At 47.9% G+C, this 26,117-nt stretch overlaps 17 non-coding genes across 17 annotated transcripts; all 17 read left to right on the forward strand.

Moving 5' to 3' along the window:
• The first annotated feature begins 227 nt into the window (after nt 1-227).
• Nucleotides 228-300, forward strand: TRNAN-GUU (transfer RNA asparagine (anticodon GUU)). The gene has a single exon. It is a non-coding gene; the product is annotated as a tRNA-Asn (tRNA).
• A 7,720-nt stretch (nt 301-8,020) lies between these two features.
• On the forward strand, nt 8,021-8,093 carry TRNAN-GUU (transfer RNA asparagine (anticodon GUU)). Its single transcript has one exon. It is a non-coding gene; the product is annotated as a tRNA-Asn (tRNA).
• A 221-nt stretch (nt 8,094-8,314) lies between these two features.
• Nucleotides 8,315-8,387, forward strand: TRNAI-GAU (transfer RNA isoleucine (anticodon GAU)). Its single transcript has one exon. It is a non-coding gene; the product is annotated as a tRNA-Ile (tRNA).
• A 1,392-nt stretch (nt 8,388-9,779) lies between these two features.
• Nucleotides 9,780-9,852, forward strand: TRNAK-CUU (transfer RNA lysine (anticodon CUU)). The gene has a single exon. It is a non-coding gene; the product is annotated as a tRNA-Lys (tRNA).
• A 368-nt stretch (nt 9,853-10,220) lies between these two features.
• TRNAI-GAU (transfer RNA isoleucine (anticodon GAU)) lies at nt 10,221-10,293 on the forward strand. Its single transcript has one exon. It is a non-coding gene; the product is annotated as a tRNA-Ile (tRNA).
• A 4,029-nt stretch (nt 10,294-14,322) lies between these two features.
• On the forward strand, nt 14,323-14,395 carry TRNAN-AUU (transfer RNA asparagine (anticodon AUU)). Its single transcript has one exon. It is a non-coding gene; the product is annotated as a tRNA-Asn (tRNA).
• Nucleotides 14,396-15,197: 802 nt separating this feature from the next.
• Nucleotides 15,198-15,270, forward strand: TRNAN-AUU (transfer RNA asparagine (anticodon AUU)). The gene has a single exon. It is a non-coding gene; the product is annotated as a tRNA-Asn (tRNA).
• A 1,250-nt stretch (nt 15,271-16,520) lies between these two features.
• TRNAK-CUU (transfer RNA lysine (anticodon CUU)) lies at nt 16,521-16,593 on the forward strand. The gene has a single exon. It is a non-coding gene; the product is annotated as a tRNA-Lys (tRNA).
• Nucleotides 16,594-17,402: 809 nt separating this feature from the next.
• TRNAN-GUU (transfer RNA asparagine (anticodon GUU)) lies at nt 17,403-17,475 on the forward strand. The gene has a single exon. It is a non-coding gene; the product is annotated as a tRNA-Asn (tRNA).
• A 1,838-nt stretch (nt 17,476-19,313) lies between these two features.
• TRNAI-GAU (transfer RNA isoleucine (anticodon GAU)) lies at nt 19,314-19,386 on the forward strand. Its single transcript has one exon. It is a non-coding gene; the product is annotated as a tRNA-Ile (tRNA).
• A 221-nt stretch (nt 19,387-19,607) lies between these two features.
• TRNAI-GAU (transfer RNA isoleucine (anticodon GAU)) lies at nt 19,608-19,680 on the forward strand. The gene has a single exon. It is a non-coding gene; the product is annotated as a tRNA-Ile (tRNA).
• Nucleotides 19,681-20,048: 368 nt separating this feature from the next.
• TRNAI-GAU (transfer RNA isoleucine (anticodon GAU)) lies at nt 20,049-20,121 on the forward strand. The gene has a single exon. It is a non-coding gene; the product is annotated as a tRNA-Ile (tRNA).
• Nucleotides 20,122-20,342: 221 nt separating this feature from the next.
• On the forward strand, nt 20,343-20,415 carry TRNAN-GUU (transfer RNA asparagine (anticodon GUU)). Its single transcript has one exon. It is a non-coding gene; the product is annotated as a tRNA-Asn (tRNA).
• A 956-nt stretch (nt 20,416-21,371) lies between these two features.
• On the forward strand, nt 21,372-21,444 carry TRNAI-GAU (transfer RNA isoleucine (anticodon GAU)). Its single transcript has one exon. It is a non-coding gene; the product is annotated as a tRNA-Ile (tRNA).
• Nucleotides 21,445-21,665: 221 nt separating this feature from the next.
• Nucleotides 21,666-21,738, forward strand: TRNAI-GAU (transfer RNA isoleucine (anticodon GAU)). The gene has a single exon. It is a non-coding gene; the product is annotated as a tRNA-Ile (tRNA).
• A 368-nt stretch (nt 21,739-22,106) lies between these two features.
• Nucleotides 22,107-22,179, forward strand: TRNAI-GAU (transfer RNA isoleucine (anticodon GAU)). The gene has a single exon. It is a non-coding gene; the product is annotated as a tRNA-Ile (tRNA).
• A 1,983-nt stretch (nt 22,180-24,162) lies between these two features.
• On the forward strand, nt 24,163-24,235 carry TRNAK-UUU (transfer RNA lysine (anticodon UUU)). The gene has a single exon. It is a non-coding gene; the product is annotated as a tRNA-Lys (tRNA).
• The last annotated feature ends 1,882 nt before the right edge of the window (nt 24,236-26,117 follow it).

Genomic DNA, 26,117 nt, shown 5'->3' on the forward strand with positions numbered 1-26,117 from the left:
GGAGCGGTGTTGTGGGATCTCAAATGTAACGTAAAAAGCCAAAGTTTTTCCACAATACCTGACGACCGTTTAATTTTTGAGCTTCCGTGGCGCAATGATTAGCGCGTTCGGCTGTTAACCGAAAGGTTGGTGGTTCGAGCCCATGCGTGAGCGGTGTTGTGAGCTCTCAGATGTGACGTAAAAAGTTAAAGTTTTTCCACGATACCTGACGAACATTTAATTTTTGGGCTTCCGTGGCGCAATGGTTAGCGCGTTCGGCTGTTAACCGAAAGGTTGGTGGTTCGAGCCCACCCGGGAGCGGTGTTGTGAGATCTCACATGTAACGTAAAAATCCAAAGTTTTTCCACAATACCTGACGAAAATTTAATCTTTGGGCTTCCGTGGCGCAATGGTTAGCGCGTTCGGCTGTTAGCCGAAAGGCTTGTTGGTTCGAGCCCACCTGGGAGTGGTGTTGTGTGGTCTCAGATGTAGCGTAAAATGTCAAAACTTTTCCAAAATACGTGACAACCATTTAATTTCTGAGCTTCCGTGGCGCAATGGTTAGCGCGTTCGGCTGTTAACCAATAGGTTTGTGGTTCGAGCCCACTCGGGAGCGGTGTTTTGGGATCTCAATTGTAACGTAAAAAGCCAAATTTTTTCCACAACACCTGACGACCGTTTAATTTTTGAGCTTCCGTGGCGCAATGGTTAGCGCCTTCGGCTGTTAACCGAAGGGTTGGTGGTTCGAGCCCACCCGGGAGCGGTGTTGTAAGATCTCAAATGTAACGTAAAAAGCCAAAGTTTTTCCACAATACCTGACGAACATTAAATTTTTGGGCTTCCGTGGCGCAATGGTTAGCGCCGTCGGCTGTTAACCGAAAGGTTGGTGGTTCGAGCCCATCCGGCAGCGGTGTTGTGAGGTCTTAGATGTAACGTAAAATTCAGAGTTTTTTAAAAATAACTGACGAACATTTAATTTTTGGGCTTCCGTGGCGCAATGGTTAGCGCGTTCGGCTGTTAATCAAAAGGTTGGTGGTTCGAGCCCACCCGGGAGCGGTGTTGTGAAGTCTCAAATGTATCGAAAAAAGCCTAATTTTCTCCACAATACCTGACGACCATTTAATTTTTGGCCTTCCGTGGCGCAATGGTTAGCGCGTTCGACTGTTAACCGAAAGGCTGGTGGTTCGAGCCCACCCGGAAGAGGTGTTGTGGGGTCTCAGATGTAGCGTAAAATGTCAAAACTTTTCCACAATACGTGACAACCATTTAATGTCTGAGCTTCCGTAGCTCAATGGTTAGCGCGTTCGGCTGTTAACCGAAAGGTTGGTGGTTCGAGCCCATCCGTGAGCGGTGTTGTGAGCTCTCAGATGTGACGTAAAAATCCAAAGTTTTTCCACAATACCTGACGAAAATTTAATCTTTGGGCTTCCGTGGCGCAATGGTTAGCGCGTTCGGCTGTTAGCCGAAAGGCTTGGTGGTTCAAGCCCACCCGGGAGAGGTGTTGTGTGGTCTCAGATGAAGCGTAAAATGTCAAAATTTTTCCACAATACGTGACGACCGTTTAATTTTTGAGCTTCCGAGGGGCAATGGTTAGCGCGTTCGGCTGTTAACCGAAGGGTTGGTGGTTCGAGCCCACCCGGGAGCGGTGTTGTAAGATCTCAAATGTAACGGAAAAAGCCAAAGTTTTTCCACAATACCTGACGACCATTTAATTTTTGGGCTTCCGTGGCGCAATGGTTAGCGCGTTCGGCTGTTAACCGAAAGGTTGGTGGTTCGAGCCCATCCGTGAGCGGTGTTGTGAGGTCTCAGATGTGACGTAAAAAGTCAAAGTTTTTCCACAATACCTGACGAACATTAAATTTTTGGGCTTCCGTGGCGCAATGGTTAGCGCCGTCGGCTGTTAACCGAAAGGTTGGTGGTTCGAGCCCATCCGGGAGCGGTGTTGTGAGGTCTTAGATGTAACGTAAAATTCAGAGTTTTTTAAAAATAACTGACGAACATTTAATTTTTGGGCTTCCGTGGCGCAATGGTTAGCGCGTTCGGCTGTTATCTAATAGGTTTGTGGTTCGAGCACACCCGGGAGCGGTGTTGTGGGATCTCAAATTTAACGTAAAAAGTCAAAGTTTTTCCACCATACCTGACGACCGTTTAATTTCTGAGCTTCCGTGGATTAATGGTTAGCGCGTTCGGCTGTTTACCAATAAGTTTGTGGTTCGAGCCCACCCGGGAGCGGTGTTGTGGGATCTCAAATGTAACGTAAAAATCCAAAGTTTTTCCACAATACCTGACGAAAATTTAATCTTTGGGCTTCCGTGGCGCAATGGTTAGCGCGTTCGGCTGTTAGCCGAAAGGCTTGGTGGTTCAAGCCCACCCGGGAGAGGTGTTGTGTGGTCTCAGATGAAGCGTAAAATGTCAAAACTTTTCCACAATACGTGACGACCGTTTAATTTTTGAGCTTCCGGGGGCAATGGTTAGCGCGTTCGGCTGTTAACCGAAGGGTTGGTGGTTCGAGCCCATCCGGGAGCGGTGTTGTGAGGTCTTAGATTTAACGTAAAAAGTCAAAGTTTTTCCACAATACCTGACGACCATTTCATTTCTGAGCTTCCTTGGCTCCATGGTTAGCGCGTTCGGATGTTAACCAAAAGGTTGGTGGTTCGAGCCCACCCGGGAGCGGTGTTGTGAAGTATCAAATGTAACGTAAAAAGCCAAAGTTTTTCCACAATACCTGACGAAAATTTAATCTTTGGGCTTCCGTGGCGCAATGGTTAGCGCGTTCGGCTGTTAGCCGAAAGGCTTGTTGGTTCGAGCCCACCTGGGAGAGGTGTTGTGTGGTCTCAGATGTAGCGTAAAATGTCAAAACTTTTCCAAAATACGTGACAACCATTTAATTTCTGAGCTTCCGTGGCGCAATGGTTAGCGCGTTCTGCTGTTAACCAATAGGTTTGTGGTTCGAGCCCACCCGGGAGCGGTGTTTTGGGATCTCAATTGTAACGTAAAAAGCCAAATTTTTTCCACAATACCTGACGACCGTTTAATTTTTGAGCTTCCGTGGCGCAATGGTTAGCGCCTTCGGCTGTTAACCGAAGGGTTGGTGGTTCGAGCCCACCCGGGAGCGGTGTTGTAAGATCTCAAATGTAACGTAAAAAGCCAAAGTTTTTCCACAATACCTGACGACCATTTAATTTTTGGGCTTCCGTGGCGCAATGGTTAGCGCGTTCGGCTGTTAACCGAAAGGTTGGTGGTTCGAGCCTATCCGTGAGCGGTGTTGTGAGGTCTCAGATGTGACGTAAAAAGTCAAAGTTTTTCCACAATACCTGACGAACATTAAATTTTTGGGCTTCCGTGGCGCAATGGTTAGCGCCGTCGGCTTTTAACCGAAAGGTTGGTGGTTCGAGCCCACCCGGGAGCGGTGTTGTGAAGTCTCAAATGTATCGAAAAAAGCCTAAGTTTCTCCACAATACCTGACGACCATTTAATTTTTGGGCTTCCGTGGCGCAATGGTTAGCGCGTTCGACTGTTAACCGAAAGGCTGGTGGTTCGAGCCCACCCGGAAGAGGTGTTGTGGGGTCTCAGATGTAGCGTAAAATGTCAAAACTTTTCCACATTACGTGACAACCATTTAATTTCTGAGCTTCCGTAGCTCAATGGTTAGCGCGTTCGGCTGTTAACCGTAAGGATGGTGGTTCGAACCCATCCGGGAGCGGTGTTGTGAGGTCTCAGATGTAACGTAAAAAGTCAAAGTTTTTCCACAATACCTGACGACCATTTCATTTCTGAGCTTCCTTGGCTCCATGGTTAGCGCGTTCGGATGTTAACCAAAAGGTTGGTGGTTCGAGCCCACCCGGGAGCGATGTTGTGAAGTATCAAATGTAACGTAAAAAGCCAAAGTTTTTCCACAATACCTGACGACCGTTTAATTTTTGGGCTTCCGTGGTGCAATGGTTAGCGCGTTCGGCTGTTAACCATAAGGTTGGTGGTTGGAGCCCACCCGGGAGCGGTGTTGTGAAGTATCAAATGTAACGTAAAAAGCCAAAGCTTTTCCACAATACCTGACGACCATTTAATTTTTGGGCTTCCGTGGCGCAATGGTTAGCGCGTTCGGCTGTTAACTGAAAGGTTGGTGGTTCGAGCCCATCCGGGAGCGGTGTTGTGGGATTTCAAATGTATCGAAAAAAGCCTAAGTTTTTCCACAATACGTGACGACCATTTAATTTTTGGGCTTCCGTGGCGCAATGGTTAGCGCGTTCCGCTGTTAGCCGAAAGGCTTGGTGGTCAAGCCCACCCGGGAGCGGTGTTGTGAAGTCTCAAATGTAACGTAAAAAGCCAAATTTTTTCCACAATACCTGACGACCGTTTAATTTTTGAGCTTCCGTGGCGCAATGGTTAGCGCCTTCGGCTGTTATCCGAAGGGTTGGTGGTTCGAGCCCACCCGGGAGCGGTGTTGTAAGATCTCAAATGTAACGTAAAAAGCCAAAGTTTTTCCACAATACCTGACGACCATTTAATTTTTGGGCTTCCGTGGCGCAATGGTTAGCGCGTTCGGCTGTTAACCGAAAGGTTGGTGGTTCGAGCCCATCCGTGAGCGGTGTTGTGAGGTCTCAGATGTGACGTAAAAAGTCAAAGTTTTTCCACAATACCTGACGAACATTAAATTTTTGGGCTTCCGTGGCGCAATGGTTAGCGCCGTCGGCTTTTAACCGAAAGGTTGGTGGTTCGAGCCCATCCGGGAGCGGTGTTGTGAGGTCTTAGATGTAACGTAAAATTCAGAGTTTTTTAAAAATAACTGACGAACATTTAATTTTTGGGCTTCCGTGGCGCAATGGTTAGCGCGTTCGGCTGTTAACCAAAAGGTTGGTGGTTCGAGCCCACCCGGGAGCGGTGTTGTGAAGTCTCAAATGTATCGAAAAAAGCCTAAGTTTCTCCACAATACCTGACGACCATTTAATTTTTGGGCTTCCGTGGCGCAATGGTTAGCGCGTTCGACTGTTAACCGAAAGGCTGGTGGTTCGAGCCCACCCGGAAGAGGTGTTGTGGGGTCTCAGATGTAGCGTAAAATATCAAAACTTTTTCACAATACGTGACAACCATTTAATTTCTGAGCTTCCGTAGCTCAATGGTTAGCGCGTTCGGCTGTTAACCGAAAGGATGGTGGTTCGAGCCCATCCGGGAGCGGTGTTGTGAGGCCTCAGATGTAACGTAAAAAGTCAAAGTTTTTCCACAATACCTGACGACCATTTCATTTCTGAGCTTCCTTGGCTCCATGGTTAGCGCGTTCGGATGTTAACCAAAAGGTTGGTGGTTCGAGCCCACCCGGGAGCGGTGTTGTGAAGTCTCAAATGAAACGTAAAAAGCCAAAGTTTTTCCACAATACCTGACGACCGTTCAATTTTTGGGCTTCCGTGGTGCAATGGTTAGCGCATTCGGCTGTTAACCATAAGGTTGGTGGTTGGAGCCCACCCGGGAGCGGTGTTGTGAAGTATCAAATGTAACGTAAAAAGCCAAAGTTTTTCCACAATACCTGACGACCATTTAATTTTTGGGCTTCCGTGGCGCAATGGTTAGCGCGTTCGGCTGTTAACTGAAAGGTTGGTGGTTCGAGCCCATCCGGGAGCGGTGTTGTGGGATTTCAAATGTATCGAAAAAAGCCTAAGTTTTTCCACAATACGTGACGACCATTTAATTTTTGGGCTTCCGTGGCGCAATGGTTAGCGCGTTCCGCTGTTAGCCGAAAGGCTTGGTGGTTCAAGCCCACCCGGGAGCGGTGTTGTGAAGTCTCAAATGAAACGTAAAAAGCCAAAGTTTTTCCACAATACCTGACGACCGTTCAATTTTTGGGCTTCCGTGGTGCAATGGTTAGCGCATTCGGCTGTTAACCATAAGGTTGGTGGTTGGAGCCCACCCGGGAGCGGTGTTGTGAAGTATCAAATGTAACGTAAAAAGCCAAAGTTTTTCCACAATACCTGACGTACATTGAATCTTTGGGCTTCCGTTGCGCAATGGTTAACGCCGTCGGCTGTTAACCGAAAGGTTGGTGGTTCGAGCCCACCCGGGAGCGGTGTTGTAAGATCTCAAATGTAACGTAAAAAGCCAAAGTTTTTCCACAATACCTGACGACCATTTAATTTTTGGGCTTCCGTGGCGCAATGGTTAGCGCGTTCGGCTGTTAACCGAAAGGTTGGTGGTTCGAGCCCATCCGTGAGCGGTGTTGTGAGGTCTCAGATGTGACGTAAAAAGTCAAAGTTTTTCCACAATACCTGACGAACATTAAATTTTTGGGCTTCCGTGGCGCAATGGTTAGCGCCGTCGGCTTTTAACCGAAAGGTTGGTGGTTCGAGCCCATCCGGGAGCGGTGTTGTGAGGTCTTAGATGTAACGTAAAATTCAGAGTTTTTTAAAAATAACTGACGAACATTTAATTTTTGGGCTTCCGTGGCGCAATGGTTAGCGCGTTCGGCTGTTAACCAAAAGGTTGGTGGTTCGAGCCCACCCGGGAGCGGTGTTGTGAAGTCTCAAATGTATCGAAAAAAGCCTAAGTTTCTCCACAATACCTGACGACCATTTAATTTTTGGGCTTCCGTGGCGCAATGGTTAGCGCGTTCGACTGTTAACCGAAAGGCTGGTGGTTCGAGCCCACCCGGAAGAGGTGTTGTGGGGTCTCAGATGTAGCGTAAAATATCAAAACTTTTCCACAATACGTGACAACCATTTAATTTCTGAGCTTCCGTAGCTCAATGGTTAGCGCGTTCGGCTGTTAACCGAAAGGATGGTGGTTCGAGCCCATCCGGGAGCGGTGTTGTGAGGTCTCAGATGTAACGTAAAAAGTCAAAGTTTTTCCACAATACCTGACGACCATTTCATTTCTGAGCTTCCTTGGCTCCATGGTTAGCGCGTTCGGATGTTAACCAAAAGGTTGGTGGTTCGAGCCCACCCGGGAGCGGTGTTGTGAAGTCTCAAATGAAACGTAAAAAGCCAAAGTTTTTCCACAATACCTGACGACCGTTCAATTTTTGGGCTTCCGTGGTGCAATGGTTAGCGCATTCGGCTGTTAACCATAAGGTTGGTGGTTGGAGCCCACCCGGGAGCGGTGTTGTGAAGTATCAAATGTAACGTAAAAAGCCAAAGTTTTTCCACAATACCTGACGACCATTTAATTTTTGGGCTTCCGTGGCGCAATGGTTAGCGCGTTCGGCTGTTAACTGAAAGGTTGGTGGTTCGAGCCCATCCGGGAGCGGTGTTGTGGGATTTCAAATGTATCGAAAAAAGCCTAAGTTTTTCCACAATACGTGACGACCATTTAATTTTTGGGCTTCCGTGGCGCAATGGTTAGCGCGTTCCGCTGTTAGCCGAAAGGCTTGGTGGTTCAAGCCCACCCGGGAGCGGTGTTGTGAAGTCTCAAATGAAACGTAAAAAGCCAAAGTTTTTCCACAATACCTGACGACCGTTCAATTTTTGGGCTTCCGTGGTGCAATGGTTAGCGCATTCGGCTGTTAACCATAAGGTTGGTGGTTGGAGCCCACCCGGGAGCGGTGTTGTGAAGTATCAAATGTAACGTAAAAAGCCAAAGTTTTTCCACAATACCTGACGACCATTTTATTTTTGGGCTTCCGTGGCGCAATGGTTAGCGCGTTCGGCTGTTAACTGAAAGGTTGGTGGTTCGAGCCCATCCGGGAGCGGTGTTGTGGGATTTCAAATGTATCGAAAAAAGCCTAAGTTTTTCCACAATACGTGACGACCATTTAATTTTTGGGCTTCCGTGGCGCAATGGTTAGCGCGTTCCGCTGTTAGCCGAAAGGCTTGGTGGTTCAAGCCCACCCGGGAGCGGTGTTGTGAAGTCTCAAATGTAACGTAAAAAGCGAAAGTTTTTCCACAATACCTGACGACCGTTTAATTTTTGGGCTTCCGTGGTGCAATGGTTAGCGCGTTCGGCTGTTAACCAAAAGGTTGGTGGTTGGAGCCCACCCGGGAGCGGTGTTGTGAAGTATCAAATGTAACGTAAAAAGCCAAAGTTTTTCCACAATACCTGACGACCGTTTAATTTTTGAGCTTCCGTGGCGCAATGGTTAGCGCGTTCGGCTGTTAACCGAAAGGTTGGTGGTTCGAGCCCACCCGGGAGCGGTGTTGTAAGATCTCAAATGTAACGTAAAAAGCCAAAGTTTTTCCACAATACCTGACGACCATTTAATTTTTGGGCTTCCGTGGCGCAAAGGTTAGCGCGTTCGGCTGTTAACCGAAAGGTTGGTGGTTCGAGCCCATCCGTGAGCGGTGTTGTGAGCTCTCAGATGTGACGTAAAAAGTCAAAGTTTTTCCACAATACCTGACGACCATTTAATTTTTTGGCTTCCGTGGCGCAATGGTTAGCGCGTTCGGCTGATAACCGAAAGGTTGGTGGTTCGAGCCCATCCGTGAGCGGTGTTGTGAGGTCTCAGATGTGACGTAAAAATCCAAAGTTTTTCCACAATACCTGACGAACATTTAAATTTTGGGCTTCCGTGGCGCAATGGTTAGCGCGTTCGGCTGTTAACTGAAAGGTTGGTGGTTCGAGCCCATCCGGGAGCGGTGTTGTGGGATTTCAAATGTATCGAAAAAAGCCTAAGTTTCTCCACAATACCTGACGACCATTTAATTTTTGGGCTTCCGTGGCGCAATGGTTAGCGCCGTCGGCTGTTAACCGAAAGGTTGGTGGTTCGAGCCCATCCGGGAGCGGTGTTGCGAGGTCTTAGATGTAACGTAAAATTCAGAGTTTTTTTAAAAATAACTGACGAACATTTAGTTTTTGGGCTTCCGTGGCGCAATGGTTAGCGCGTTCGGCTTTTATTCAAAAGGTTTGTGGTTCGAACCCATCCGGGAGCGGTGTTGTGAAGTCTCAGATGTGACGTAAAAAGCCAAAGTTTTCCCACAATACCTGACGACCGTTTAATTTTTGGGCTTCCGTGGTGCAATGGTTAGCGCGTTCGGCTGTTAACCAAAAGGTTGGTGGTTCGAGCCCACCCGGGAGCGGTGTTGTGAAGTCTCAAATGTAACGTAAAAAGCCAAGGTTTTTCCACAATACCTGACGACCATTTAATTTTTGGGCTTCCGTGGCGCAATGGTTAGCGCGTTCGGCTGTTAACCGAAAGGTTGGTGGTTCGAGCCCATCCGTGAGCGGTGTTGTGAGGTCTCAGATGTGACGTAAAAAGTCAAAGTTTTTCCACAATACCTGACGAACATTAAATTTTTGGGCTTCCGTGGCGCAATGGTTAGCGCCGTCGGCTGTTAACCGAAAGGTTGGTGGTTCGAGCCCATCCGTGAGCAGTGTTGTGAGGTCTCAGATGTGACGTAAAAATCCAAAGTTTTTCCACAATACCTGACGAAAATTTAAATTTTGGGCTTCCGTGGCGCAATGGTTAGCGCGTTCGGCTGTTAACCGAAAGGTTGGTGGTTCGAGCCCACTCGGGAGCGGTGTTGTGAGATCTCACATGTAACGTAAAAATCCAAAGTTTTTCCACAATACCTGACGAACATTTAAATTTTTGGGCTTCCGTGGCGCAATGGTTAGCGCCGTCGGCTGTTAACCGAAAGGTTGGTGGTTCGAGCCCATCCGGGAGCGGTGTTGTGAGATGTAACGTAAAATTCAGAGTTTTTTTTAAAAATAACTGACGAACATTTAGTTTTTGGGCTTCCGTGGCGCAATGGTTAGCGCGTTCGGCTTTTATTCAAAAGGTTTTTGGTTCGAGCCCATCCGGGAGCGGTGTTGTGAAGTCTCAGATGTGACGTAAAAAGCCAAAGTTTTCCCACAATACCTGACGACCGTTTAATTTTTGGGCTTCCGTGGTGCAAATGTTAGCGCGTTCGGCTCTTAACCAAAAGGTTGGTGGTTCGAGCCCACCCGGGAGCGGTGTTGTGAAGTCTCAAATGTAACGTAAAAAGCGAAAGTTTTTCCACAATACCTGACGACCGTTTAATTTTTGGGCTTCCGTGGTGCAATGGTTAGCGCGTTCGGCTGTTAACCAAAAGGTTGGTGGTTGGAGCCCACCCGGGAGCGGTGTTGTGAAGTATCAAATGTAACGTAAAAAGCCAAAGTTTTTCCACAATACCTGACGACCGTTTAATTTTTGAGCTTCCGTGGCGCAATGGTTAGCGCGTTCGGCTGTTAACCGAAAGGTTGGTGGTTCGAGCCCATCCGTGAGCGGTGTTGTAAGATCTCAGATGTGACGTAAAAAGTCAAAGTTTTTCCACAATACCTGACGACCATTTAATTTTTTGGCTTCCGTGGCGCAATGGTTAGCGCGTTCGGCTGATAACCGAAAGGTTGGTGGTTCGAGCCCATCCGGGAGCGGTGTTGTGAAGTCTCAGATGTGACGTAAAAAGCCAAAGTTTTCCCACAATACCTGACGACCGTTTAATTTTTGGGCTTCCGTGGTGCAATGGTTAGCGCGTTCGGCTGTTAACCAAAAGGTTGGTGGTTCGAGCCCACCCGGGAGCGGTGTTGTGAAGTCTCAAATGTAACGTAAAAAGCCAAGGTTTTTCCACAATACCTGACGACCATTTAATTTTTGGGCTTCCGTGGCGCAATGGTTAGCGCGTTCGGCTGTTAACCGAAAGGTTGGTGGTTCGAGCCCATCCGTGAGCGGTGTTGTGAGGTCTCAGATGTGACGTAAAAAGTCAAAGTTTTTCCACAATACCTGACGACCATTTAATTTTTGGGCTTCCGTGGCGCAATGGTTAGCGCCGTCGGCTGTTAACCGAAAGGTTGGTGGTTCGAGCCCATCCGTGAGCGGTGTTGTGAGGTCTCAGATGTGACGTAAAAATCCAAAGTTTTTCCACAATACCTGACGAAAATTTAAATTTTGGGCTTCCGTGGCGCAATGGTTAGCGCGTTCGGCTGTTAACCGAAAGGTTGGTGGTTCGAGCCCACTCGGGAGCGGTGTTGTGAGATCTCACATGTAACGTAAAAATCCAAAGTTTTTCCACAATACCTGACGAACATTTAAATTTTGGGCTTCCGTGGCGCAATGGTTAGCGCGTTCGGCTGTTAACTGAAAGGTTGGTGGTTCGAGCCCATCCGGGAGCGGTGTTGTGGGATCTCAAATGTATCGAAAAAAGCCTAAGTTTCTCCACAATACCTGACGACCATTTAATTTTTGGGCTTCCGTGGCGCAATGGTTAGCGCCGTCGGCTGTTAACCGAAAGGTTGGTGGTTCGAGCCCATCCGTGAGCGGTGTTGTGAGGTCTCAGATGTGACGTAAAAATCCAAAGTTTTTCCACAATACCTGACGAAAATTTAAATTTTGGGCTTCCGTGGCGCAATGGTTAGCGCGTTCGGCTGTTAACCGAAAGGTTGGTGGTTCGAGCCCACTCGGGAGCGGTGTTGTGAGATCTCACATGTAACGTAAAAATCCAAAGTTTTTCCACAATACCTGACGAACATTTAAATTTTGGGCTTCCGTGGCGCAATGGTTAGCGCGTTCGGCTGTTAACTGAAAGGTTGGTGGTTCGAGCCCATCCGGGAGCGGTGTTGTGGGATCTCAAATGTATCGAAAAAAGCCTAAGTTTCTCCACAATACCTGACGACTATTTAATTTTTGGGCTTCCGTGGCGCAATGGTTAGCGCCGTCGGCTGTTAACCGAAAGGTTGGTGGTTCGAGCCCATCCGTGAGCGGTGTTGTGAGGTCTCAGATGTGACGTAAAAATCCAAAGTTTTTCCACAATACCTGACGAAAATTTAAATTTTGGGCTTCCGTGGCGCAATGGTTAGCGCGTTCGGCTGTTAACCGAAAGGTTGGTGGTTCGAGCCCACTCGGGAGCGGTGTTGTGAGATCTCACATGTAACGTAAAAATCCAAAGTTTTTCCACAATACCTGACGAACATTTAAATTTTGGGCTTCCGTGGCGCAATGGTTAGCGCGTTCGGCTGTTAACTGAAAGGTTGGTGGTTCGAGCCCATCCGGGAGCGGTGTTGTGGGATCTCAAATGTATCGAAAAAAGCCTAAGTTTCTCCACAATACCTGACGACCATTTAATTTTTGGGCTTCCGTGGCGCAATGGTTAGCGCCGTCGGCTGTTAACCGAAAGGTTGGTGGTTCGAGCCCATCCGTGAGCGGTGTTGTGAGGTCTCAGATGTGACGTAAAAATCCAAAGTTTTTCCACAATACCTGACGAAAATTTAAATTTTGGGCTTCCGTGGCGCAATGGTTAGCGCGTTCGGCTGTTAACCGAAAGGTTGGTGGTTCGAGCCCACTCGGGAGCGGTGTTGTGAGATCTCACATGTAACGTAAAAATCCAAAGTTTTTCCACAATACCTGACGAACATTTAAATTTTGGGCTTCCGTGGCGCAATGGTTAGCGCGTTCGGCTGTTAACTGAAAGGTTGGTGGTTCGAGCCCATCCGGGAGCGGTGTTGTGGGATCTCAAATGTATCGAAAAAAGCCTAAGTTTCTCCACAATACCTGACGACCATTTAATTTTTGGGCTTCCGTGGCGCAATGGTTAGCGCCGTCGGCTGTTAACCGAAAGGTTGGTGGTTCGAGCCCATCCGGGAGCGGTGTTGTGAGATGTAACGTAAAATTCAGAGTTTTTTTAAAAATAACTGACGAACATTTAGTTTTTGGGCTTCCGTGGCGCAATGGTTAGCGCGTTCGGCTTTTATTCAAAAGGTTTGTGGTTCGAGCCCATCCGGGAGCGGTGTTGTGAAGTCTCAGATGTGACGTAAAAAGCCAAAGTTTTCCCACAATACCTGACGACCGTTTAATTTTTGGGCTTCCGTGGTGCAATGGTTAGCGCGTTCGGCTGTTAACCAAAAGGTTGGTGGTTCGAGCCAACCCGGGAGCGGTGTTGTGAAGTCTCAAATGTAACGTAAAAAGCCAAGGTTATTCCACAATACCTGACGACCATTTAATTTTTGGGCTTCCGTGGCGCAATGGTTAGCGCGTTCGGCTGTTAACCGAAAGGTTGGTGGTTCGAGCCCATCCGTGAGCGGTGTTGTGAGGTCTCAGATGTGACGTAAAAAGTCAAAGTTTTTCCACAATACCTGACGAACATTAAATTTTTGGGCTTCCGTGGCGCAATGGTTAGCGCCGTCGGCTGTTAACCGAAAGGTTGGTGGTTCGAGCCCATCCGTGAGCGGTGTTGTGAGGTCTCAGATGTGACGTAAAAATCCAAAGTTTTTCCACAATACCTGACGAAAATTTAAATTTTGGGCTTCCGTGGCGCAATGGTTAGCGCGTTCGGCTGTTAACCGAAAGGTTGGTGGTTCGAGCCCACTCGGGAGCGGTGTTGTGAGATCTCACATGTAACGTAAAAATCCAAAGTTTTTCCACAATACCTGACGAACATTTAAATTTTGGGCTTCCGTGGCGCAATGGTTAGCGCGTTCGGCTGTTAGCTGAAAGGTTGGTGGTTCGAGCCCATCCGGGAGCGGTGTTGTGGGATCTCAAATGTATCGAAAAAAGCCTAAGTTTCTCCACAATACCTGACGAACATTTAATTTTTGGGCTTCCGTGGCGCAATGGTTAGCGCCGTCGGCTGTTAACCGAAAGGTTGGTGGTTCGAGCCCATCCGGGAGCGGTGTTGTGAGATGTAACGTAAAATTCAGAGTTTTTTTAAAAATAACTGACGAACATTTAGTTTTTGGGCTTCCGTGGCGCAATGGTTAGCGCGTTCGGCTTTTATTCAAAAGGTTTGTGGTTCGAGCCCATCCGGGAGCGGTGTTGTGAAGTCTCAGATGTGACGTAAAAAGCCAAAGTTTTCCCACAATACCTGACGACCGTTTAATTTTTGGGCTTCCGTGGTGCAATGGTTAGCGCGTTCGGCTGTTAACCAAAAGGTTGGTGGTTCGAGCCAACCCGGGAGCGGTGTTGTGAAGTCTCAAATGTAACGTAAAAAGCCAAGGTTATTCCACAATACCTGACGACCATTTAATTTTTGGGCTTCCGTGGCGCAATGGTTAGCGCGTTCGGCTGTTAACCGAAAGGTTGGTGGTTCGAGCCCATCCGTGAGCGGTGTTGTGAGGTCTCAGATGTGACGTAAAAAGTCAAAGTTTTTCCACAATACCTGACGAACATTAAATTTTTGGGCTTCCGTGGCGCAATGGTTAGCGCCGTCGGCTGTTAACCGAAAGGTTGGTGGTTCGAGCCCATCCGTGAGCGGTGTTGTGAGGTCTCAGATGTGACGTAAAAATCCAAAGTTTTTCCACAATACCTGACGAAAATTTAAATTTTGGGCTTCCGTGGCGCAATGGTTAGCGCGTTCGGCTGTTAACCGAAAGGTTGGTGGTTCGAGCCCACTCGGGAGCGGTGTTGTGAGATCTCACATGTAACGTAAAAATCCAAAGTTTTTCCACAATACCTGACGAACATTTAAATTTTGGGCTTCCTTGGCGCAATGGTTAGCGCGTTCGGCTATTAACTGAAAGGTTGGTGGTTCGAGCCCATCCGGGAGCGGTGTTGTGGGATCTCAAATGTATCGAAAAAAGCCTAAGTTTCTCCACAATACCTGACGACCATTTAATTTTTGGGCTTCCGTGGCGCAATGGTTAGCGCCGTCGGCTGTTAACCGAAAGGTTGGTGGTTCGAGCCCATCCGGGAGCGGTGTTGTGAGATGTAACGTAAAATTCAGAGTTTTTTTAAAAATAACTGACGAACATTTAGTTTTTGGGCTTCCGTGGCGCAATGGTTAGCGCGTTCGGCTTTTATTCAAAAGGTTTGTGGTTCGAGCCCATCCGGGAGCGGTGTTGTGAAGTCTCAGATGTGACGTAAAAAGCCAAAGTTTTCCCACAATACCTGACGACCGTTTAATTTTTGGGCTTCCGTGGTGCAATGGTTAGCGCGTTCGGCTGTTAACCAAAAGGTTGGTGGTTCGAGCCAACCCGGGAGCGGTGTTGTGAAGTCTCAAATGTAACGTAAAAAGCCAAGGTTATTCCACGATACCTGACGACCATTTAATTTTTGGGCTTCCGTGGCGCAATGGTTAGCGCGTTCGGCTGTTAACCGAAAGGTTGGTGGTTCGAGCCCATCCGTGAGCGGTGTTGTGAGGTCTCAGATGTGACGTAAAAATCCAAAGTTTTTCCACAATACCTGACGAAAATTTAAATTTTGGGCTTCCGTGGCGCAATGGTTAGCGCGTTCGGCTGTTAACCGAAAGGTTGGTGGTTCGAGCCCACTCGGGAGCGGTGTTGTGAGATCTCACATGTAACGTAAAAATCCAAAGTTTTTCCACAATACCTGACGAACATTTAAATTTTGGGCTTCCGTGGCGCAATGGTTAGCGCGTTCGGCTATTAACTGAAAGGTTGGTGGTTCGAGCCCATCCGGGAGCGGTGTTGTGGGATCTCAAATGTATCGAAAAAAGCCTAAGTTTCTCCACAATACCTGACGACCATTTAATTTTTGGGCTTCCGTGGCGCAATGGTTAGCGCCGTCGGCTGTTAACCGAAAGGTTGGTGGTTCGAGCCCATCCGGGAGCGGTGTTGTGAGGTCTTAGATGTAACGTAAAATTCAGAGTTTTTTTAAAAATAACTGACGAACATTTAGTTTTTGGGCTTCCGTGGCGCAATGGTTAGCGCGTTCGGCTTTTATTCAAAAGGTTTGTGGTTCGAGCCCATCCGGGAGCGGTGTTGTGAAGTCTCAGATGTGACGTAAAAAGCCAAAGTTTTCCCACAATACCTGACGACCGTTTAATTTTTGGGCTTCCGTGGTGCAATGGTTAGCGCGTTCGGCTGTTAACCGAAAGGTTGGTGGTTCGAGCCCATCCGTGAGCGGTGTTGTGAGGTCTCAGATGTGACGTAAAAAGTCAAAGTTTTTCCACAATACCTGACGAACATTAAATTTTTGGGCTTCCGTGGCGCAATGGTTAGCGCCGTCGGCTTTTAACCGAAAGGTTGGTGGTTCGAGCCCATCCGGGAGCGGTGTTGTGAGGTCTTAGATGTAACGTAAAATTCAGAGTTTTTTAAAAATAACTGACGAACATTTAATTTTTGGGCTTCCGTGGCGCAATGGTTAGCGCGTTCGGCTGTTAACCAAAAGGTTGGTGGTTCGAGCCCACCCGGGAGCGGTGTTGTGAAGTATCAAATGTAACGTAAAAAGCCAAAGTTTTTCCACAATACCTGACGACCATTTAATTTTTGGGCTTCCGTGGCGCAATGGTTAGCGCGTTCGGCTGTTAACTGAAAGGTTGGTGGTTCGAGCCCATCCGGGAGCGGTGTTGTGGGATTTCAAATGTATCGAAAAAAGCCTAAGTTTTTCCACAATACGTGACGACCATTTAATTTTTGGGCTTCCGTGGCGCAATGGTTAGCGCGTTCCGCTGTTAGCCGAAAGGCTTGGTGGTTCAAGCCCACCCGGGAGCGGTGTTGTGAAGTCTCAAATGTAACGTAAAAAGCCAAAGTTTTTCCACAGTACCTGACGACCGTTTAATTTTTGGGCTTCCGTGGTGCAATGGTTAGCGCGTTCGGCTGTTAACCAAAAGGTTGGTGGTTGGAGCCCACCCGGGAGCGGTGTTGTGAAGTATCAAATGTAACGTAAAAAGCCAAAGTTTTTCCACAATACCTGACGACCGTTGAATTTTTGAGCTTCCGTGGCGCAATGGTTAGCGCGTTCGGCTCTTAACCGAAAGGTTGGTGGTTCGAGCCCACCCGGGAGCGGTGTTGTAAGATCTCAAATGTAACGTAAAAAGCCAAAAATTCTCCACAATACCTGACGACCATTTAATTTTTGGGCTTCCGTGGCGCAATGGTTAGCGCGTTCGACTGTTAACCGAAAGGCTGGTGGTTCGAGCCCACCCGGAAGAGGTGTTGTGGGGTCTCAGATGTAGCGTAAAATATCAAAACTTTTCCACAATACGTGACAACCATTTAATTTCTGAGCTTCCGTAGCTCAATGGTTAGCGCGTTCGGCTGTTAACCGAAAGGATGGTGGTTCGAGCCCATCCGGGAGCGGTGTTGTGAGGTCTCAGATGTAACGTAAAAAGTCAAAGTTTTTCCACAATACCTGACGACCATTTCATTTCTGAGCTTCCTTGGCTCCATGGTTAGCGCGTTCGGATGTTAACCAAAAGGTTGGTGGTTCGAGCCCACCCGGGAGCGGTGTTGTGAAGTCTCAAATGTAACGTAAAAAACCAAAGTTTTTCCACAATACCTGACGACCGTTTAATTTTTGGGCTTCCGTGGTGCAATGGTTAGCGCGTTCGGCTGTTAACCATAAGGTTGGTGGTTGGAGCCCACCCGGGAGCGGTGTTGTGAAGTATCAAATGTAACGTAAAAAGCCAAAGTTTTTCCACAATACCTGACGTACATTGAATCTTTGGGCTTCCGTTGCGCAATGGTTAACGCCGTCGGCTGTTAACCGAAAGGTTGGTGGTTCGAGCCCACCCGGGAGCGGTGTTGTAAGATCTCAAATGTAACGTAAAAAGCCAAAGTTTTTCCACAATACCTGACGACCATTTAATTTTTGAGCTTCCGTGGCGCAATGGTTAGCGCGTTCGGCTGTTAACCGAAAGGTTGGTGGTTCGAGCCCACCCGGGAGCGGTGTTGTAAGATCTCAAATGTAACGTAAAAAGCCAAAAATTCTCCACAATACCTGACGACCATTTAATTTTTGGGCTTCCGTGGCGCAATGGTTAGCGCGTTCGACTGTTAACCGAAAGGCTGGTGGTTCGAGCCCACCCGGAAGAGGTGTTGTGGGGTCTCAGATGTAGCGTAAAATATCAAAACTTTTCCACAATACTTGACAACCATTTAATTTCTGAGCTTCCGTAGCTCAATGGTTAGCGCGTTCGGCTGTTAACCGAAAGGATGGTGGTTCGAGCCCATCCGGGAGCGGTGTTGTGAGGTCTCAGATGTAACGTAAAAAGTCAAAGTTTTTCCACAATACCTGACGACCATTTCATTTCTGAGCTTCCTTGGCTCCATGGTTAGCGCGTTCGGATGTTAACCAAAAGGTTGGTGGTTCGAGCCCACCCGGGAGCGGTGTTGTGAAGTCTCAAATGTAACGTAAAAAACCAAAGTTTTTCCACAATACCTGACGACCGTTTAATTTTTGGGCTTCCGTGGTGCAATGGTTAGCGCGTTCGGCTGTTAACCATAAGGTTGGTGGTTGGAGCCCACCCGGGAGCGGTGTTGTGAAGTATCAAATGTAACGTAAAAAGCCAAAGTTTTTCCACAATACCTGACGTACATTGAATCTTTGGGCTTCCGTTGCGCAATGGTTAACGCCGTCGGCTGTTAACCGAAAGGTTGGTGGTTCGAGCCCACCCGGGAGCGGTGTTGTAAGATCTCAAATGTAACGTAAAAAGCCAAAGTTTTTCCACAATACCTGACGACCATTTAATTTTTGAGCTTCCGTGGCGCAATGGTTAGCGCGTTCGGCTGTTAGCCGAAAGGTTGGTGGTTCGAGCCCACCCGGGAGCGGTGTTGTAAGATCTCAAATGTAACGTAAAAAGCCAAAAATTCTCCACAATACCTGACGACCATTTAATTTTTGGGCTTCCGTGGCGCAATGGTTAGCGCGTTCGACTGTTAACCGAAAGGCTGGTGGTTCGAGCCCACCCGGAAGAGGTGTTGTGGGGTCTCAGATGTAGCGTAAAATATCAAAACTTTTCCACAATACGTGACAACCATTTAATTTCTGAGCTTCCGTAGCTCAATGGTTAGCGCGTTCGGCTGTTAACCGAAAGGATGGTGGTTCGAGCCCATCCGGGAGCGGTGTTGTGAGGTCTCAGATGTAACGTAAAAAGTCAAAGTTTTTCCACAATACCTGACGACCATTTCATTTCTGAGCTTCCTTGGCTCCATGGTTAGCGCGTTCGGATGTTAACCAAAAGGTTGGTGGTTCGAGCCCACCCGGGAGCGGTGTTGTGAAGTCTCAAATGTAACGTAAAAAACCAAAGTTTTTCCACAATACCTGACGACCGTTTAATTTTTGGGCTTCCGTGGTGCAATGGTTAGCGCGTTCGGCTGTTAACCATAAGGTTGGTGGTTGGAGCCCACCCGGGAGCGGTGTTGTGAAGTATCAAATGTAACGTAAAAAGCCAAAGTTTTTCCACAATACCTGACGTACATTGAATCTTTGGGCTTCCGTTGCGCAATGGTTAACGCCGTCGGCTGTTAACCGAAAGGTTGGTGGTTCGAGCCCACCCGGGAGCGGTGTTGTAAGATCTCAAATGTAACGTAAAAAGCCAAAGTTTTTCCACAATACCTGACGACCATTTAATTTTTGGGCTTCCGTGGCGCAAAGGTTAGCGCGTTCGGCTGTTAACCGAAAGGTTGGTGGTTCGAGCCCATCCGTGAGCGGTGTTGTGAGCTCTCAGATGTGACGTAAAAAGTCAAAGTTTTTCCACAATACCTGACGACCATTTAATTTTTTGGCTTCCGTGGCGCAATGGTTAGCGCGTTCGGCTGATAACCGAAAGGTTGGTGGTTCGAGCCCATCCGTGAGCGGTGTTGTGAGGTCTCAGATGTGACGTAAAAATCAAAAGTTTTTCCACAATACCTGACGACCGTTTAATTTTTGGGCTTCCGTGGTGCAATGGTTAGCGCGTTCGGCTGTTAACCATAAGGTTGGTGGTTGGAGCCCACCCGGGAGCGGTGTTGTGAAGTATCAAATGTAACGTAAAAAGCCAAAGTTTTTCCACAATACCTGACGACCATTTAATTTTTGGGCTTCCGTGGCGCAATGGTTAGCGCGTTCGGCTGATAACCGAAAGGTTGGTGGTTCGAGCCCATCCGTGAGCGGTGTTGTGAGGTCTCAGATGTGACGTAAAAATCAAAAGTTTTTCCACAATACCTGACGACCGTTTAATTTTTGGGCTTCCGTGGTGCAATGGTTAGCGCGTTCGGCTGTTAACCATAAGGTTGGTGGTTGGAGCCCACCCGGGAGCGGTGTTGTGAAGTATCAAATGTAACGTAAAAAGCCAAAGTTTTTCCACAATACCTGACGACCATTTAATTTTTGGGCTTCCGTGGCGCAATGGTTAGCGCGTTCGGCTGTTAACTGAAAGGTTGGTGGTTGGAGCCCACCCGGGAGCGGTGTTGTGAAGTATCAAATGTAACGTAAAAAGCCAAAGTTTTTCCACAATACCTGACGACCATTTAATTTTTTGGCTTCCGTGGCGCAATGGTTAGCGCGTTCGGCTGATAACCGAAAGGTTGGTGGTTCGAGCCCATCCGTGAGCGGTGTTGTGAGGTCTCAGATGTGACGTAAAAATCCAAAGTTTTTCCACAATACCTGACGAAAATTTAAATTTTGGGCTTCCGTGGCGCAATGGTTAGCGCGTTCGGCTGTTAACCGAAAGGTTGGTGGTTCGAGCCCACTCGGGAGCGGTGTTGTGAGATCTCACATGTAACGTAAAAATCCAAAGTTTTTCCACAATACCTGACGACCATTTAATTTTTGAGCTTCCGTGGCGCAATGGTTAGCGCGTTCGGCTGTTAACCGAAAGGTTGGTGGTTCGAGCCCACCCGGGAGCGGTGTTGTAAGATCTCAAATGTAACGTAAAAAGCCAAAAATTCTCCACAATACCTGACGACCATTTAATTTTTGGGCTTCCGTGGCGCAATGGTTAGCGCGTTCGACTGTTAACCGAAAGGCTGGTGGTTCGAGCCCACCCGGAAGAGGTGTTGTGGGGTCTCAGATGTAGCGTAAAATATCAAAACTTTTCCACAATACGTGACAACCATTTAATTTCTGAGCTTCCGTAGCTCAATGGTTAGCGCGTTCGGCTGTTAACCGAAAGGATGGTGGTTCGAGCCCATCCGGGAGCGGTGTTGTGAGGTCTCAGATGTAACGTAAAAAGTCAAAGTTTTTCCACAATACCTGACGACCATTTCATTTCTGAGCTTCCTTGGCTCCATGGTTAGCGCGTTCGGATGTTAACCAAAAGGTTGGTGGTTCGAGCCCACCCGGGAGCGGTGTTGTGAAGTCTCAAATGTAACGTAAAAAACCAAAGTTTTTCCACAATACCTGACGACCGTTTAATTTTTGGGCTTCCGTGGTGCAATGGTTAGCGCGTTCGGCTGTTAACCATAAGGTTGGTGGTTGGAGCCCACCCGGGAGCGGTGTTGTGAAGTATCAAATGTAACGTAAAAAGCCAAAGTTTTTCCACAATACCTGACGTACATTGAATCTTTGGGCTTCCGTTGCGCAATGGTTAACGCCGTCGGCTGTTAACCGAAAGGTTGGTGGTTCGAGCCCACCCGGGAGCGGTGTTGTAAGATCTCAAATGTAACGTAAAAAGCCAAAGTTTTTCCACAATACCTGACGACCATTTAATTTTTGGGCTTCCGTGGCGCAAAGGTTAGCGCGTTCGGCTGTTAACCGAAAGGTTGGTGGTTCGAGCCCATCCGTGAGCGGTGTTGTGAGCTCTCAGATGTGACGTAAAAAGTCAAAGTTTTTCCACAATACCTGACGACCATTTAATTTTTTGGCTTCCGTGGCGCAATGGTTAGCGCGTTCGGCTGATAACCGAAAGGTTGGTGGTTCGAGCCCATCCGTGAGCGGTGTTGTGAGGTCTCAGATGTGACGTAAAAATCAAAAGTTTTTCCACAATACCTGACGACCGTTTAATTTTTGGGCTTCCGTGGTGCAATGGTTAGCGCGTTCGGCTGTTAACCATAAGGTTGGTGGTTGGAGCCCACCCGGGAGCGGTGTTGTGAAGTATCAAATGTAACGTAAAAAGCCAAAGTTTTTCCACAATACCTGACGACCATTTAATTTTTGGGCTTCCGTGGCGCAATGGTTAGCGCGTTCGGCTGATAACCGAAAGGTTGGTGGTTCGAGCCCATCCGTGAGCGGTGTTGTGAGGTCTCAGATGTGACGTAAAAATCAAAAGTTTTTCCACAATACCTGACGACCGTTTAATTTTTGGGCTTCCGTGGTGCAATGGTTAGCGCGTTCGGCTGTTAACCATAAGGTTGGTGGTTGGAGCCCACCCGGGAGCGGTGTTGTGAAGTATCAAATGTAACGTAAAAAGCCAAAGTTTTTCCACAATACCTGACGACCATTTAATTTTTGGGCTTCCGTGGCGCAATGGTTAGCGCGTTCGGCTGTTAACTGAAAGGTTGGTGGTTGGAGCCCACCCGGGAGCGGTGTTGTGAAGTATCAAATGTAACGTAAAAAGCCAAAGTTTTTCCACAATACCTGACGACCATTTAATTTTTTGGCTTCCGTGGCGCAATGGTTAGCGCGTTCGGCTGATAACCGAAAGGTTGGTGGTTCGAGCCCATCCGTGAGCGGTGTTGTGAGGTCTCAGATGTGACGTAAAAATCCAAAGTTTTTCCACAATACCTGACGAAAATTTAAATTTTGGGCTTCCGTGGCGCAATGGTTAGCGCGTTCGGCTGTTAACCGAAATGTTGGTGGTTCGAGCCCACTCGGGAGCGGTGTTGTGAGATCTCACATGTAACGTAAAAATCCAAAGTTTTTCCACAATAACTGACGAACATTTAAATTTTGGGCTTCCGTGGCGCAATGGTTAGCGCGTTCGGCTGTTAACTGAAAGGCTGGTGGTTCGAGCCCATCCGGGAGCGGTGTTGTGGGATTTCAAATGTATCGAAAAAAGCCTAAGTTTCTCCACAATACCTGACGACCATTTAATTTTTGGGCTTCCGTGGCGCAATGGTTAGCGCCGTCGGCTGTTAACCGAAAGGTTGGTGGTTCGAGCCCATCCGGGAGCGGTGTTGTGAGGTCTTAGATGTAACGTAAAATTCAGAGTTTTTTAAAAATAACTGACGAACATTTAGTTTTTGGGCTTCCGTGGCGCAATGGTTAGCGCGTTCGGCTTTATTCAAAAGGTTTGTGGTTCGAGCCCATCCGGGAGCGGTGTTGTGAAGTCTCAGATGTGACGTAAAAAGCCAAAGTTTTCCCACAATACCTGACGACCGTTTAATTTTTGGGCTTCCGTGGTGCAATGGTTAGCGCGTTCGGCTGTTAACCAAAAGGTTGGTGGTTCGAGCCCACCCGGGAGCGGTGTTGTGAAGTCTCAAATGTAACGTAAAAAGCCAAAGTTTTCCCACAATACCTGACGACCGTTTAATTTTTGGGCTTCCGTGGTGCAATGGTTAGCGCATTCGGCTGTTAACCAAAAGGTTGGTGGTTCGAGCCCACCCGGGAGCGGTGTTGTGAAGTCTCAAATGTAACGTAAAAAGCCAAGGTTTTTCCACAATACCTGACGACCATTTAATTTTTGGGCTTCCGTGGCGCAATGGTTAGCGCCGTCGGCTGTTAACCGAAAGGTTGGTGGTTCGAGCCCATCCGTGAGCGGTGTTGTGAGGTCTCAGATGTGACGTAAAAATCCAAAGTTTTTCCACAATACCTGACGAAAATTTAAATTTTGGGCTTCCGTGGCGCAATGGTTAGCGCGTTCGGCTGTTAACCGAAAGGTTGGTGGTTCGAGCCCACTCGGGAGCGGTGTTGTGAGATCTCACATGTAACGTAAAAATCCAAAGTTTTTCCACAATACCTGACGAACATTTAAATTTTGGGCTTCCGTGGCGCAATGGTTAGCGCGTTCGGCTGTTAACCGAAAGGTTGGTGGTTCGAGCCCATCCGGGAGCGGTGTTGTGGGATCTCAAATGTATCGAAAAAAGCCTAAGTTTCTCCACAATACCTGACGACCATTTAATTTTTGGGCTTCCGTGGCGCAATGGTTAGCGCCGTCGGCTGTTAACCGAAAGGTTGGTGGTTCGAGCCCATCCGGGAGCGGTGTTGTGAGGTCTTAGATGTAACGTAAAATTCAGAGTTTTTTTAAAAATAACTGACGAACATTTAGTTTTTGGGCTTCCGTGGCGCAATGGTTAGCGCGTTCGGCTTTTATTCAAAAGGTTTGTGGTTCGAGCCCATCCGGGAGCGGTGTTGTGAAGTCTCAGATGTGACGTAAAAAGCCAAAGTTTTCCCACAATACCTGACGACCGTTTAATTTTTGGGCTTCCGTTGTGCAATGGTTAGCGCGTTCGGCTGTTAACCAAAAGGTTGGTGGTTCGAGCCCACCCGGGAGCGGTGTTGTGAAGTCTCAAATGTAACGTAAAAAGCCAAGGTTTTTCCACAATACCTGACGACCATTTAATTTTTGGGCTTCCGTGGCGCAATGGTTAGCGCGTTCGGCTGTTAACCGAAAGGTTGGTGGTTCGAGCCCATCCGTGAGCGGTGTTGTGAGGTCTCAGATGTGACGTAAAAAGTCAAAGTTTTTCCACAATACCTGACGAACATTAAATTTTTGGGCTTCCGTGGCGCAATGGTTAGCGCGTTCGGCTTTTAACCGAAAGGATGGTGGTTCGAGCCCATCCGGGAGCGGTGTTGTGAGGTCTCAGATGTAACGTAAAAAGTCAAAGTTTTTCCACAATACCTGACGACCATTTCATTTCTGAGCTTCCTTGGCTCCATGGTTAGCGCGTTCGGATGTTAACCAAAAGGTTGGTGGTTCGAGCCCACCCGGGAGCGGTGTTGTGAAGTCTCAAATGTAACGTAAAAAGCCAAAGTTTTTCCACAATACCTGACGACCGTTTAATTTTTGGGCTTCCGTGGTGCAATGGTTAGCGCGTTCGGCTGTTAACCATAAGGTTGGTGGTTGGAGCCCACCCGGGAGCGGTGTTGTGAAGTCTCAAATGTAACGTAAAAAGCCAAAGTTTTTCCACAATACCTGACGACCGTTTAATTTTTGGGCTTCCGTGGCGCAATGGTTAGCGCGTTCGACTGTTAACCGAAAGGCTGGTGGTTCGAGCCCACCCGGGAGAGGTGTTGTGGGGTCTCAGATGTAGCGTAAAATGTCAAAACTTTTCCACAATACGTGACAACCATTTAATTTCTGAGCTTCCGTAGCTCAATGGTTAGCGCGTTCGGCTGTTAACCAATAGGTTGGGTGTTCGAGCCCACCCGGGGGCGGTGTTGTGAGGTCTCAGATGTGACGTAAAAAGTCAAAGTTTTTCCACAATACCTGACGACCATTTCATTTCTGAGCTTCCTTGGCTCCATTGTTAGCGCGTTCGGATGTTAACCAAAAGTTGGTGGTTCGAGTCCACCCGGGAGCGGTGTTGTGAAGTCTAAAATGTAACGTAAAAAGCCAAAGTTTTTCCACAATACCTGACGACCGTTTAATTTTGGGCTTCCGTGGTGCAATGGTTAGCGCGTTCGGCTGTTAACCAAAAGGTTAGTGGTTGGAGCCCACCCGGGAGCGGTGTTGTGAGATCTCAAATGTAACGTAAAAATCCAAAGTTTTTCCACAATACCTGACGAACATTTAATCTTTGGGCTGCCGTTGCGCAATGGTTAGCGCCGTGGGCTGTTAACCGGAAGGTTGGTGGTTCGAGCCCATCCGGGAGCGGTGTTGTGAGGTCTTAGATGTAACGTAAAATTCAGAGTTTTTCCACAATACCTGACGAACAATTAATCTTTGGGTTTCCGTTGCGCAATGGTTAGCGCCGTCGGCTGTCAACCGAAAGGTTGGTGGTTCGAGCCCATCCGGGAGCGGTGTTTTGAGGTCTTAGATGTAACGTAAAATTCAGAGTTTTTCCACAATAACTGACGAACATTAAATTTTTGAGCTTCCGTGGCGCAATGGTTAGCGCGTTCAGCTGTTATTCAAAAGGTTTGTGGTTCGAGCCCATCCGTGAGCGGTGTTGTGAGCTCTCAGATGTGACGTAAAAAGTCAAAGTTTCTCCACAATACCTGACGACCATTTAATTTTTGGGCTTCCGTGGCGCAATGGTTTGCGCGTTCGGCTGTTAACTGAAAGGTTGGTGGTTCGAGCCCATCCGGGAGCGGTGTTGTGGGATCTCAAATGTATCGAAAAAAGCCTAAGTTTCTCCACAATACCTGACGACCATTTAATTTTTGGGCTTCCGTGGCGCAATGGTTAGCGCGTTCGACTGTTAACCGAAAGGCTGGTGGTTCGAGCCCAACCGGGAAAGGTGTTGTGGGGTCTCAGATGTAGCGTAAAATGTCAAAACGTTTCCACAATACGTGACAACCATTTAATTTCTGAGCTTCCGTAGCTCAATGGTTAGCGCGTTCGGCTGTTAACCAATAGGTTGGGTGTTCGAGCCCACCCGGGGGCGGTGTTGTGAGGTCTCAGATGTGACGTAAAAAGTCAAAGTTTTTCCACAATACCTGACGACCATTTCATTTCTGAGCTTCCTTGGCTCCATTGTTAGCGCGTTCGGATGTTAACCAAAAGTTG

Source organism: Phalangium opilio, unplaced genomic scaffold, assembly GCF_054372755.1.
Source record: "Phalangium opilio isolate 3A_F unplaced genomic scaffold, DU_Popi_V2 ptg000019l_1, whole genome shotgun sequence".
In the NCBI taxonomy this organism is placed as follows: domain Eukaryota; kingdom Metazoa; phylum Arthropoda; class Arachnida; order Opiliones; family Phalangiidae; genus Phalangium; species Phalangium opilio.